This window comes from Aythya marila (assembly GCF_965140915.1).
Source record: "Aythya marila genome assembly, chromosome: 9".
NCBI classification, from domain to species: domain Eukaryota; kingdom Metazoa; phylum Chordata; class Aves; order Anseriformes; family Anatidae; genus Aythya; species Aythya marila.
This window is the reverse complement of record NC_139050.1, coordinates 9531758-9541757: the sequence shown is the minus strand read 5'-3', so window position 1 is coordinate 9541757 and position 10000 is coordinate 9531758. Positions and strand designations below refer to the sequence as shown.

The window sequence follows — 10000 nt, the reverse complement described above, 5'->3', positions numbered from 1 at the left end:
TGTTGTTTTAATAAAGATGATTCCTTGTATGGGCATTGGGGAACTTGCAAGAGACTTAAAACACAGAAATATTAGGTGACTGTTAACACACAGTCCAGAACTAAACTTGTTACCCAACTTTTACCTTCAGCTGGTCTAAGGAATGTCTGGTAAAAACACTTCCAATACTGATGAAGGATGGGAGATCAAAAGTTTCAGCTGTGGCCTTGAATAACAAAGATGTTACCATTTAAAAAACAGCAGAATCAATCTGCTCCCTGCAGATCCAGTTAACAAGAATTAATTCGAATCTATCCAAGAAGGCAGAAGAGCAAAGCCAGAGTTCAGCAGCAGGCACACTGTGGGCTCTGGATGCCCTGGTGGGCACTGGCTGCTGTTAGGGTACTGCAGACGGAAGAGGATACCTGAGGCTGGCTCTGGATATCGAGGCCTGGCTGTCTGTATGAATTTAGGTCTGCCTGCCCTATCTGAAGCTGCAGTTCAATCCAGTTCATGTGTGGGTGGTGCCTCCAGATTTAGCCTTCAGAGTCAACTGAAAGTTGGCCTTAAAGACATCTTTTAATTGCTGACTTCCGGAGTAAACAGGTAGAAAGATCCATGTCTGTTTCAGGAGTTGTTTTAGTAGCATTTATCCTCTGAGCGGCTGCATTATTCAATTATTTGGAACACCTACAATATGTCAGTACCGGATTACGAGGTCCAACTTCTGTCATTGATGAGTCATTTTAAAATAGAAAGCCTAATATATCCATGTGATGCTCATCTGCCTCTTGTTCTGTGACAAAACATCTTAATTTTCTCAGGGGGTACAGGCTCTCGTGTGACAAACAGAAAACAACATCTGTTGAGGCAGTGTCATTTGGGATACTTCTGATAAACATCAATGATTTTTATAATCCTGCATGCTTCTCTCTTGTTCAGGGACATCAAAATTCAGCCAGCTGAGAACTCTGGTCTGAAGTGAAAATGAGTCATCATTTCTTCTGTGCTATGGACACTTCAGGATGGATGGCAGAGAGGTTAAGCTCTTATTAACACATACACCACAGCAGCAAACACACTTATAATACATGAAGTTCATTCTACCATGTTAAATACAGCTAAATGCTCTTATTTGAGTCATTACTCACAGTGTCAGAATCTTCTGTGTTTTATTTAGAATAAGAAATTGGTAGTGGAAACACTGTCAAATGATTCTTTGATACAATCCTATATTCTTAGCAAAAAGGCTTTTTTTTTGCCTTTTTTTTTTTTTTCTGAAAAGCAGCATACATAAAACATAAACAAAAGGTTTCTTTCTTCACAGCTCTTTAGCAGACAGACTCCGTGGTCTCTTAGCGCTTCTAACAATTGTGTTCTTAATGGTATTGTGTCCCTTTTTCCCTTCTTTTATGTGATGTACAGCTTTTAGATCTTTTTACACTGTGTGCTTTCACTGGGATCTTCTCTGGAAGGAGCAGGCACATGCCAGTATAAGACAGAAGGCTCTCATTGTTTCACTTATCTGACTTGTTGAACAAATTTAATGGCTCTTTACAACTGACTAAATAGAAAGAAGTAATTACAACTTTAACCTGACTAATAAAAACACGGTAAATAAAGGTCTCCGCAGACAAAGCAGTAACGTAGGAAATAACAAGTTGGGAGTAGTCAGGGAATCATAGAATAGTCTGGGTTAAAAAGGATCTTAAAGATCATCTACTTTCAATCTCCCTGCTCGGCAGGGTTGTCCACCACTAGAGCAGGCTGCCCAGAGCTGTATCCAGCCTGGCCTTGAATGTCTCCAGTGATGGGGCATCCACAACCTCTCTGGGCAACCTGTTCCAGTGCCTCACCACCCTCTGAGGGAAAAACTTTCTCCTAATATCTAACCTAAATCTCCCCTGTCTTAGTTTAAAACCATTCCCCCTTGTCCTATCACTACCAACACATATAAACAAGCATTCCCCCTCCTGTTTATTATGCTCCCTTCAAGTACTGGAAGGCCACAATGAGGTCTCCCCAGAGCCTTCTCTTCTCCAAGCTAAACAAGCCCAGTTCCCTCAACCTTTCTTCATAGGAGAGGTGCTCCAGCTCTCTGATCATCTTAGTGGGCCTCTTCTGGACCAGTTCCAAGAACTCCACATCCTTCTTGTGCTGGGGGCCCCAGGCCTGCATGCAGTGTTCCAGGTGGGGTCTCACAAGAGCAGAATAGAGGGGGACAATCACTTCCCTCTCCCTGCTGGCCCCCCCTTTTCTTAATGCAGCATGGGACATAGTTGGCCTTCCAGGCTGCAAGCATGCACTGCTGGCTCATGTCCATCTTCTCATTCAGCAGGAATCCCAAATCCTTCTCTGCAGGACTGCTCTCAAGTTCTTCTTTTTCCAGTCTATATAAATACCTGCCATAGAAGTAACCTGCCATTTTCTATGACCTATAATGTCATAGAAAATAATGATCAAGGGAAACATAAATAGAAACAAACAAAAAAGAGATTGAATGAGTACCAAGGTACCTATGAAACATGGAAGCCTACTGGGTTATAAAGCAGCATCAGATTATGATGGAAACCCTCCTTGGAAATTAATTATTAATTAATTATTTATGAATATGCCATGTTCTGCAGTGATGTCAAGCCATTGTCTCAAACTCCATCTGTAATTAGGCTGAGATGAGAAAATAAAGAATTTCTGCATTTGCTGAAAGTGAAAAGAGGCATAGGCTTTTCTCCATAAAAGTAATGAATTCCCCATGTCTCTGAAAGGAAACCACCTAACCCCAAGCCTACTGTTGTGACATCCCACACGCACCATGCTGGACAGGGTGCGACTGTGTCTTAAGCACCCTCATCTCAGCAGTGACAAGTAGTCAGACGTCGGTTCTGACAGCCATTCTGCAGGTAACATCTGTGTGTGCACTAGCACGCAAGCGTGCGTGCACATGTCTTTGTCCCTCATGAGCCAGAATGTGGCACTTGCTGGCCTGTAATGTACTCTTGTAATACCCTCTTGGCTGCATCCCAAGAGGAAGGATGGAGTGGCACTCAGACCATAATGGGATTGCACAGTGGGGGAGAATGACCTGCCTTCTAGCAAGCAGAGTACGCAGCACCCACTTGGCGTGTGTGGAGGTGTGTAATGACACAGATCCCAGAGCCCCACCAGTCTGCCTCTCTGTACACCATCATGAACTGGCTGGAATGAAATAAGCCTTTCCCTGAGGGACAGACTGCTCAAGACAATCAAGGGATGCACTTGAAAAATCATTTTCTGGTATGTACTTTTTATTTAGCTTGCTTTGTCCCTGCAGTATGCCTTTCAGAGTTAACAGACATCAGTGACTTAAAGCTACAAATCTGCTTAGAGGGAGGCGGTTACTGTAGACAGGAAGGCTTCCGAATGAACTGTTTACATTGGAGATGGTTATATCCAATCCACCTCCCATCAGAAACCTCATCAAAATAACTAGTTTAACATAAAATGATGCTTGGCATCTAGGGCTCGGTGATACAGAAATGACAAGGCCACTTTGATTTAGCTAGAGAGGAAATGTGAGAGGGAGTGCTATGTGCAAATTAAGCCCTTTGATCCTGACATCAATCTCTTACTTAGGAAGCTGTCAGGAAGAGGCAGTTCTGTTAACACATGTCTATTCAAGTAGACCTATTGCTCTGCACAACAGTAGGATTAATTTCACCTGGGATTATCCAATTTTAATTTGTCACATTTCTCAGTGCATTATTCATCTGCATAAAATGTACTGCAAATTACTCCAGTGCCTCTGTTACCCCTAGTTACAACTACAAATGTGTCTATGCCTTGCAGAGTCCCTTACCAAACTGTCTTCAGCAGTAAACAGAGTTGCTCACTCCTGGCAAACTCCTGTTATCTTTCCATATTCACACAGCTCAGTGACCCTGACCTGAGCTCCCCCCTATTCAGTCACAGGCACTTCTGTTGAAGAAGCCAGTAGCAAGCTGCCTGCTCATCTCTCACTAGGTACATGTGTACTACAAAAAAACAAGGATGCTTCTGCTTGGTATATCAAGTCTCTGCTCCTTTAGCTTATGTTTTCTGCCTCTTCAGTATGTCTAGACTTAACTGTGGAGATCCACCTCCCTTCCGATATGTATTTCAGCCATATGATGAGTTATGCTTTATTTCAGACCACTTTGAGTTCCCTGTGTTTCCATCTCATACTGTTTACATGTCATGCCAGTACAGAAATACTGTAGTTCTCTCTGTAATAGCACTGCTACTGTCTTTCAGTCACAAATGTTAAAAACGTACTGTTCTAGAATGTGATTCTCTGCCCAAAAACACGCTGCATTTCGAATTTCATCAGGTATGTTTCATTTGCTGAAGAAACATGTATGGCACCTTTTCCTGCAGTCTAATTGCACAAAAAGCTTTTGTTTTAGACATCTACCTTTGCAGTATAAAGGTATGTACTTTGATTTATTTGCTGATTTTTGACCTTCATCTAAAAAAATCAGTACTTCTTGAGAAGTTGTCAATCACATACGGCTTATAGACTTCTAAAAACTGTTGTATCAGAAATAAAAGTCTGTTAAAGAACTAGCTTGAGGCAAAATCCTTGAGTGAGAATGACTCTGAGTTACAGACTTAAAAAATGCCCTCTGCTTTGTGGTTTCCTGACTGTCTAAAAGCCTCTGAGCCCTGAAGGGCCTATGCTCTATTTCCGCTGTAAAACATAAACAAAACACTCAGGTAAAGAGGCTAACATTAAAACACAAAGATGTAACATGGATAAGCACAATTTACTCCCACATACTTACTCCTGCGCTTGAATGCTTACCTCCGATTTCGCTATGGAACCCCAGGGATCTCAGGCACAGAGGCTTTTTGTTATCTTTCCCATCACACATTGCAGCCAAACTGAACCTAGGAAACAAGAAAGTAAGAATTCAGGCAGTAGGTATACTAGGACATGTTCACAATTGTTGCACATTTGCATTTGCATATTTAATAAGAGTCATACAGAATAATGCATAGCGAGGCAAACCACCCACTGTGTACAATGTCCCGAAGGAAGGTAATGCAGTTAGGTTAGGGGGTCTAGAAAAAAACTCATCCCCACTGCTTGGGCTTGCAGTTCAAGGATGAAATGTGCCTGACTTCTGGATACTTGCTCTAGCTAGAGAAACCCTGTACTTGCCTCACTCCAGGTATACTACCTTTCTGTTTCTTTCCCAGACATCACATCTTGTGCTAGAATTTAACAGCATATGCAAGAAGAGCACGGGATTGCTGAGAGTGCATTTGGAGCAACCAGAAAGTGGGAAACTCCTAGCCATCCTGTCCTAATGTGGAAAGAGAAGTGGAGTTAATTTCCAGGGAGTTAACTTGCACCTAGATGCTGGAACACAGGGACAGAGTGTTTGTTAGGAGATAGTGATAATAAAACCAGGATGTTTTAAACAGACTACAAATCCCAGTCCTTTAGGTGTGTGTGTAACCATCGGTATTTCAGTTCACTGCCCCAAGTTCTTTTTGTCTTGAGCTCTAGGTACTGTGAAACACAGTCCACCACAGTCCAAGTCCAAGTCCAACATAGACTGATGTGCATTTTCTGACCTTGCAGAAAGAGCTGAACAACACCAAAGGGAGAGATGAGAGACACAGGCCCAATTTTCACTTATCTAACAGGGTCACTCAAAGAGAACCTCAGGGAAGTCAGTGGTGTTTGAGCAGCACAAGACCAGATGTTAAAGAGTTTCCTGCTGGGAGTGCTTTCCAGGTATTCTGAAAGGATTCAGGCACAGAGGAGGAGAGACTGAAGTTTAAGGTTCAGCCAGGCAAGAATTAGCCTTGCTGCTTACTGGAACACCTGACTTGCAAATGACATATATGCTGAACTGGGAGCAAAGTCCTGTAATAAATAACTGTGCCTCAGTTATTTCCGCCTTTGCGCAGCAGAAAACTGCCACTTGGTGAGGGATCCTTTAATGGCACCAATGCCAGTCTCACCGTCCCTTTCCTTCTTACTCCTACGCTTATGAAAAAACAGGGAACTAAGCTGCAGAAACCATACAGTGAAGATTTCTTCTGGAAAGGTAATTTCCCATCCTGTGGGCTGCAAGTTGGTTTATTGCTGCATTACTGTTTTCTTTCAGAAAGAAAATTGACAGAGAGAGCCAGGTGTTGTGGGAAAGCCGCCATTCAAGCAGGAGGGGGGTTGGTCAATCATGATTTATCTGGGAAAAAGCATTTCAAGTGCTGAATCTGTGTATCCTGAGATTATTTGGGATCTCTTTTCTATGTGTCCATTCTTGGCCACTGAAGGTAGCTACGCCTTTGATCTGACCCAGCAGGGCTGTGCTTCATGTTTGCTTGTACCACTCCCTCTTTGTTCTGGGTCGACATTTCTGCCTGGTCGCAGTATTCTGGTTTCTGGCTCAGGTTAGAAAGTACCTATCAATTGTGAGTCACTGTGGCTGACCATGGCTCATCCTTGTCTTGTTTGCCACGTACTGTGATTCTGTACCACCTGGCTTCACTCATACTAACAGGTCACCCCATCTGGAAGCTAGCATGTAAATCCAGTTCCCACATCATGAATAAGGACATGAGGATGTGGTCGTAAGAATAATTGGTCTTGAAAGAAGGAAATCCCTTCCTGAGAGAGTGTAATAAAGAACAGGGGGAAAAATGGCAGCCAGAAAGAACGTTGCAGTGCTAAGTTTTCATAGGAGAGCAACAAAATTCAGAATCATCTTAGTTACAGATGAGCTCTGGAGGCAGCTCTAGTCTCACGGGGAATTCATAATATAGTCACCAGATGTTGTACTGTACACAGCAGTTGCCATTTCTCCATGTGCCACATTTTGTTCTGGGACATTCTACCTGTTATTGGGTCACATGTGAAAACTGCATTTAAAATTTCTACTTTAAAATGTGCGTTAGCGTTGGACTTCTACTGCAATAGCCTGTCATCTCTTGATGACATCTCTTGATATTTTTTACCCTGGTGTCACAAATTCATTCTCGAATTTTGATAAATGGTTGTTTTTAACATATTTTGTGATGATTTTAAAAGCGGTAAATTGTTCTGGGCTTGCTCAGGAACTTGTTAGATCCATGCTATTGTATAGCCCTTTATAGCCATGGATAGGGCACAAAGATCACGCAGCTTGCCAAGGTACTTCCTAGTTTCCATTTTGCTACCATAACAACCTTCCTTATGTTTAGGACATTGATATAACCCACACAGTGGCAGTATCTAGCATATATGGGTATAATTGCTCCTTGCATTTAGTCTGAAGGACAGGTGGCTTACACACCCATCCATCTTAACTAAGGCTGTGATTTACGGAAGCTAGTTACACCTTCCCAAATAACAGAGGTAAAAAAGTGGGCAGTTGCACAAAAGCACATGATAAAATGAGCCCTAATTCTCCCACTGCAGACTTTTCTTCAAACACTGAATACAAAAGTTCATTAAAACATGAGGGAGAAAACAATGTTGTCCCCAAACTATAGCTTAAGGTTTCTTTAATGCTGATGTTCATTTTTCAAGTGCATGAATTTCCAAAATCAAACAATTACTTTAAACACTTTTTAAACACTTTTCTAGTAATTTAGTTGCAAATTTTTAAATCTCAGAAAGTCCTATAGCTGCAGCATAAAATGATCATAAACCATTAAATGATTGAAAGTATTAAATCAGAAAAATAAGGAAATCTGGGTACCTCTCAAAAATATGTATACAAAATATTACATAGAATTGTAAAGAGTTATCATAAAATTTAACCATAACATTTTGAAGCCTTTACACATGATAAAGAGAAAAAAATCTCAAGGGTTTCAGTGAAATTATTTACCAATTATCCCATCAATCACTTACATTAATGGCACTGCAAACTGGGATTTTGATGATTATCTGTATAGCAAAGGTAAAAAACAGAACATCCAGCTCAGTTAATCTTTGTTTTTCTTGTTTTTCACAAACTTTCCAGAGAACCTGTCCAAAATCCTAGCTTAATTTAGGGCCAGAACAAAATAACTTCTCAAAAGTCAATGAGAAAATAAGAAACTTGAGTTTGAGTGTAAAGACAAAATCGGGGCAGGTGTCTCTCTGCTTCTTGGGGGGGTGTTCCAAGATATCATGGACTTACCTAGAATAAGTACCAAAGATCATTTTCTTGTCCAGTAGTGTCCACTTGCCTTGTAAAATGGTTTACAAGAGGTTTGCCATCAAACAGGAATGTGCAGAAGGGATGCAGATGATTCAATATGTCCTTGCTGAGCATCATCCAAGCAGGAAGTTGTAAAACCTGCTTGAGATAAATGCTAAGAAAACGTCATTAATAATAGATCATAAAAGGGTAGAAACAGAATTAATTTTTGGTCCAAGGTTAGCATTTTGCGGAACATTTTGCTTATTGCAAGTATTTTATTCTTATCGTGAACTTTGAGTTGAACCTTCTAATTGGGTGAGCTGCAACAATGGGTAAGGGGAGAGATCCTTTAGAGAAGTGGAGAATGGGTCACACAGCTGTGAGAAGTTTGGAATATGAGGTTGTGCAGGCCTGGACACACATCAGCTACCGAATCACAAATTATTCATCAGCCTTACATTTGGGAATGGCTTTTGCTTAGTAGGAAGAGATAATGGAAAAAAAAATAAAGAATAAAAAAAAATAACATGTTTTGGTGGGGAGGTGGACCTAGCTCACTTTGCAATGAGTTGGAGCAAAGAGCAGCAAGCAGAGGAAGAAAGAATAAATGAAATCAAATCATTGTTAGTTACATGCTCCAGTCCTGTGGCTGTACCTGCCCTTTCTCAGATGCACAGTGCAGGGACTGCACTCTTGGACTCACAGTTTAGCACAGGATCAGCAGACATGAACTCACCCAGGTTACATTTAACAGAGCCATATATGAATGCTTAATTTGTGTGCTCTGCTACAGAGGAGTGCTTCCTCGTCTCTGATACTCTGGAGAATGAGGCAATATGCCTTCCTCAAATTACTGCAGAGCTTTCAGCAATGACTGGAGTTTTATTCAGTACTACCTGCACAGTGGAAGTTTGGAAGCCAGCTCACCATTATCAACTGCTAAAATTATATGGCCAACATCATGTTTTAATTAATTCCTCAGTGTTCTTTATCTGGACTGTAAGTCTGCATGAGTGATAAGAGATTACTCAGAGTTTTAAATGTGGTCTGCTTTCTAGGGTTTAGTCTCAGCCAAAGCCTTTCACACTCTGTAAACATTAAAAGTGAACTTTGTGAAGAGCCTTTGCCTGTGATTTCCCCCACACAGTAAAAGGCATCTAGCAGCCTTCCTGCTGTACCAAGAGTGGTAGCAAGCAAATCACAGTCCTGGAATCTCCCAGATTCCACCTGTAGTAGCCTATGGGAGAGGAAGCACCTTCTGAAGATTTAGGTTCCTTGGTTGAACGAAGGATCACAGCCTAAACACTATCACCCCTTAATCAAAGCAGTGGTGTAGATTTCTGTTCACCAGTCTTTTCGCTTTCAGGTTCCTGATTTTAAGCTCCTAATTTTATTGCGGCTCCCTCCGGTTCCTTATCTTGCTGCTCATGCCTTCCTTGCAATCACTCCCATTCCCACCAAGGAAGGTTACCTCTAGATATCACTTTCTAAATGGTGGAGGGTTCAAGCTGTGATGGTCTGAAGGAACTGAGCAGCTTAGGGGAGTTTGAATTAAATGTGTCACTGGGATTACTGCTCATAGGAACTGAACAATGGGCCAGGCAAAGGTAACTCTGCTGTGCAGTGAGTTGCATTGCGTTGTGTGGTCCTTTTATTTGTGACCTGAACTTGAAGTTCAGGCAATAAACATGCCTAATGCTTGACTGAAGGAACCATTTTGTATGAAGATATACATATCGACTTCTTTGGGGTTGCAAGCATCTCCAGGGCTATGTGGAGGAACTTGGAACAGACCACCACCCTGTAAAAACTTTGTTTTGAGTAGATCATTTCACTGTTTCTACAGCTGGTGCAGTTTATGATGATCTATTTTGCTTTAA

General features: G+C 41.6%; 1 protein-coding gene and 1 long non-coding RNA gene across 4 annotated transcripts in view; one reads left to right on the top strand and one right to left on the bottom strand.

Annotated features, from left to right (window-relative positions):
* Nucleotides 1–1140: 1140 nt before the first annotated feature.
* LOC309881393 overlaps nucleotides 1141–10000 on the bottom strand; it is a 37085-nt gene continuing 28225 nt past the window's right edge. The window contains exons 8-11 of one of the 2 annotated variants that reach the window (XR_014318122.1): nucleotides 8118–8276; nucleotides 7847–7882; nucleotides 4799–4884; nucleotides 1141–2414 (exon numbers count right to left, since the gene is read on the bottom strand). This is a non-coding gene — a long non-coding RNA (uncharacterized lncRNA). The remainder of the gene's footprint in view (nucleotides 2415–4798; nucleotides 4885–7846; nucleotides 7883–8117; nucleotides 8277–10000) is intronic. The other variant, XR_014318123.1, reaches the window with a different exon arrangement.
* MYO7B (myosin VIIB) overlaps nucleotides 5934–10000 on the top strand; it is a 52583-nt gene continuing 48516 nt past the window's right edge. For both annotated transcript variants that reach the window (XM_082767277.1, XM_082767276.1), the window contains exon 1: nucleotides 5934–6056. The gene's annotated coding sequence lies outside the window, so the exon portion shown is untranslated. The remainder of the gene's footprint in view (nucleotides 6057–10000) is intronic.